At 39.5% G+C, this 4299-nt stretch overlaps 1 pseudogene; it reads left to right on the top strand.

The window, feature by feature from the left end:
* Positions 1–1377: 1377 nt before the first annotated feature.
* On the top strand, positions 1378–1496 carry LOC111729368 (annotated as a pseudogene).
* The last annotated feature ends 2803 nt before the right edge of the window (positions 1497–4299 follow it).

The following is a 4299-nucleotide window of genomic DNA, read 5'->3' as shown; positions in this document are numbered from 1 at the left end:
GAGAGAAGAACAAAAGATCAAAAGATTCAATTTCCATACGATTCCCCCTTGCAACTTAACTTTGCCCAAAGCCAAGAAAGAAAATGCACATTTCTTATATCAGATCTGTTGAGATTATATTGTTTATTTCTTTGGATGCCATGTCTCATATTACTTTTTTAATATTATTTTTTTATCTAAGATCCATTCAGGGCAGCTCACTAAAATTGTTTCTGCCTTCATTTGGTTTTAATAATAGCTCAGGAATCCAGCCACTCTTTTTTTGCCTAAATCCATTGGTTTTCATTTAAAACTGAAATTTGAAATAACATAACCTGCTCAGCTTAAATTAACTTCATCATTGTATCTCACAAGCAGTGATAGAAATTTCAAAGTTCTGTTTAGACACTTTTCTTAGTTTTGAAACAAGCTCCCTAAAAAGTGCCATTTATAATGTTCTAATTTGAAGAACAAATTCTGGTGTAAAGAGATAAGATTTCGAATTTATTTATATCGACTATGTTCAGAATTTGAGGGCAGCAGGACGAATCCTGAGGTTGAGTTCAATAACTGTAGAGTCAGAAGTGAACAACGCAAGGAGAGAGTTCTTCACCAAGTCTATGTGTAAACAGACACTTGGGTGTTTTAACTGAGTAGGGCCCCAACACTCTTACGCCTTCCCCACTAAATGTATGTGGATGTTGCTAGTTGACGTTACATGACATTTCTTTTCTCATGTATTTTTTGTAAACATATTTGTTAATCAATGTGTTACATTGATATAGGAAAGTATACAAATCAGTGTACAGATTGATGAATTATGATGAAACTAACATTCCTAGGTAACCTGCATCCAAGTCAAATAATAGCTAGGTATCTTTTTGCATTCACAGTTTGTGTGTGAGGTAAGACATTGCCTATTTAAATGTTATTTGAAACACGTCTTATGAGCTGAGATACTCCTGACCAAGGTTAGTGTGCAAGAAAGCACAAGGTCCCTGTGGGGGAAAATAATCACAAGAAAGTAGAAAGTGTACCTGACTGTCTGAGGGGACAGAGGGATTTCTTCAGTTCAGCACCCAGAAGGCAGCTTCCCCCAACCCCCTAGCAACTTGGGAGTCTTTTGATGTACCCAATACCTAGGGCTGTTACTCTGCTATGGCCCCTCCATGAACATAACACAAAAAAGAGAACAGTGTTTCTCATCAGCTAAGAGGGAATGTAGGCTTTCAGTTTCATAAACATTACAGAATCCTAACTTTATGTACTAGTTGAAGTTGAAGAGATGGAGACAGTAAAGAGGACACTGAAATTATATGAGCAGTCTGCTCCTGAGATGAAACTAATTAAAATCTTTATAAGCAATTCTGTTTGACTCTAGAGTAATGTTAACTCTAAGTCTACAGCCATGCTACCTTGAACAAGCCCAATCCTGTCTGATCTCAGAAGCTAAGCAGAGTCAGGCTTGGTTAGTACTTGAATGAGAGATCACCTAGGAGGACCAGGTGCTGTAGGCATAAAAACTAAAAATAAAAAATAAGGGATTGTAAGTAGATAAGTTCCTTGCAATCCGTGAGGTCAACCAAGGGTTGCCTCGCCTAAAAAAAAAAAAAGTTAACTTTAGGTCAAAAATTAAGAATGCAATGTAACTTTTTGTTATTACGTAATTATATAAAAATAAGTAAATATGATTTAAATATCACAAAAGCCACTCTAGTCAGATTTACCAAGAGGTTCTTTATCAATACACTATTAATTAATATCATAAGTGGTTTTTGGAAATCGCTACTTTCTACATACAAAAAACATTTGTATATTTTATTTTTTAACAATATCTCTAATGAACTTACTAGGTCCGAGAAGAAAAAGAGAAACAAGTGATTCACAAAACAAGGACAAATATAAGGCAACTCTAAAGTGTCCAGAAATACCATGGACATATAACAAGGTATCCTATTTTTATGGTCTAATATAATTTTTCAGGGTAGAAGTCTATAGAGAACTTTAACCAATTTGTGTCATTAATAACTGATGCAAATTACTTTTCCCAATGTTAATAAGAAAGAATACAAGACAGATGTCATAAACAGCTATAGATTTCCCATGCGAGGAAAGATAAGTACGGAAGAAAATCGGGTACCAGCAATAAAGGCGAACAAGCACTACTGTGGGGCTTTTTTTGCATGAGCACATCCACCAGCTTTCATAAAGAGTGCATTGCACTTGCTACAGTGCTGCATGAGGCCCAAGCAGAAAGCATCTGAACTATGGAGGAGATACCCCTGGAAACCTAACTCTATGTGCCCTGAGCCTGACACTCCCCCTTCCATGCAGTGGTTCAGAGGCCACAGCCAGGTTGCCCAGCATCACATCCCTCCCACACCACTGACCTGTGGGTGGCCTGGGGCAAGTTGCTCATCCTCTCTAAGCTTTGGTTTTGTCCTCTGTAAAATGGATCTAATAAAAGTACCTATCTTCTAGTGTTGTCCTGAGGATTGAATGAGATAGTATATGTCTAGAAGAGTGGCTGGCACTTAATGACTGCTCACTTAAAAAGTTTTTGTGTTGATTATGGTCTGCAACAATTGCCTATGCTGCAAAATAAAATTCGACTTTGTCATTTCTCACAAGCTGCTGAGTTTTAGAAAGAGTAGAATGCATTTAAAGCTGATAAATATCAGCTTGGAGAAAGGAATAGGAAATGAAGTGGCAGAAAATCAAAGCGTGATTAGGATTTTAAAGTCACAAGGTTGGTCGGGAGTAGTGTAGGAGGCATGTACAAAGAGCATGCAAGCCTGGACTCGGGTGCCATCTCTACTGTGGGCAGCAAGGCGGCCAATCCGTCTCTGAGAATGGGCCTCTGAGTACCCATCATACTTTTAAGTCATCCTGTGATCTGGCGCTGGATGTGGGGAGAAGCCCCATAGGAAGAGTTCATCTGCGCCAGGACACAGGAGACAGGAAGCACCGTGGCTGGGGCAGAACACTAATCCCAGGTGGACAGCGGTTACTGTTACCACCGGAAATTCAATAGGTTCCTTGCTATGAGTGGTCTCACAATTCAATTCAAAAAAAGAGGACCAGGAAGTAAGCAGAACTCAAATGATTCACCCCAAATCTGCCTTTCTCTGTATATCTCCTTCCTTGTTTTGGATAAACGCCAGCTCTCTATTTTACAAAGCCATAAATCTTTGGCTTTATGGGGTTAAATTCTTGCCAACTCCCTCATTAGGTCTCAACATAGTACTAAGAAGGCAACACTGAGTTATCCCACTCAGCAGGTTTAAGCTATGGACAGGAGAAGGTGCTAGAAGCTGTTGGCTGCCACAAAAGAGATCAGAATTCAAAGAGAAACACCTCTGCCCAAGCAGTGCTCAGGCGAGGGGGAAATGCCACTACTGGAAGGTGTGGCAACAGGATTTGCTGAGGGGGCAACCACACTGCAACCAGTGCCAGGGAACCCGCTGGCATTGAGCAGAACTGGGGCCATTGCGGGGGGAGCTCCCAGCAGCCTCACCACCTAGAGGGGATGTGGGTATCAACATCGGACGTGTGGAGATTCCACCAGGCAACACCGTCTCTCAGTGGACACTGGGTCTTCATATGAAAGGTTCCTGATTTCTCAATGTAATTCTCACTGAGAAGAGAGAATAATCATTTCTTCCTTACTAAGAAACTGGTGAAAATCTTGGGGTAGGGATTTAATTCAACCGTGGAAACATAAAATAATAATCTGACCCTAATTCCCAAGTGAGACTGTGGACTGAGAACAGAGGATTACAGTAAGAAAGAAAAAACCAAACAAATAAACAAATACCGTGGTTGCAGAAGATAGCTATCCATCTGTCTAAGCTTGAGTGTTGCTTAATGGCACTTAGAGAAATCTTTCCTCATCATTGAGGAGGCATTTGCAAAGAGTTCCATGAGCTTTAGGAATAAAACAAGCTAAGAAAAATATTGAGTGTCAGGTGTATATTTACTGGGCCAGACATAAATAATAGAGCAAGGGCATATTGATTATTCTCAAAACCTGACATAAATACAATTAGCTGTGCTCACCTCTGACTGTTGTTTATGTTTCAGCCAGACATGTTTTAGCAGAGTGTCTGATAGTGAAATGCTATTAAGTTGGAGAAAAGGCAGTGGGCTTTTCCTAGCAGTAAGAAATAATGAAGATGACAAAATTTCCTGTTTCAACACTTCCATGTCATGTTTTGTTTTGTTTGTTTGTTTTTGTTTTATAATCAATGTTTGATTTAAATAAAGTAATCTTTCTCCTCTGCTGTGCACAGATGAGTCAGCAAGTGCTCTTTAAGTACA

This window comes from Pteropus vampyrus, unplaced genomic scaffold (genome assembly GCF_000151845.1).
Source record: "Pteropus vampyrus isolate Shadow unplaced genomic scaffold, Pvam_2.0 Scaffold259, whole genome shotgun sequence".
Taxonomy (NCBI): Eukaryota; Metazoa; Chordata; class Mammalia; order Chiroptera; family Pteropodidae; genus Pteropus; species Pteropus vampyrus.
Note: the sequence above shows the minus strand (reverse complement) of the source record. Positions and strands in the feature narration are given on the sequence as shown.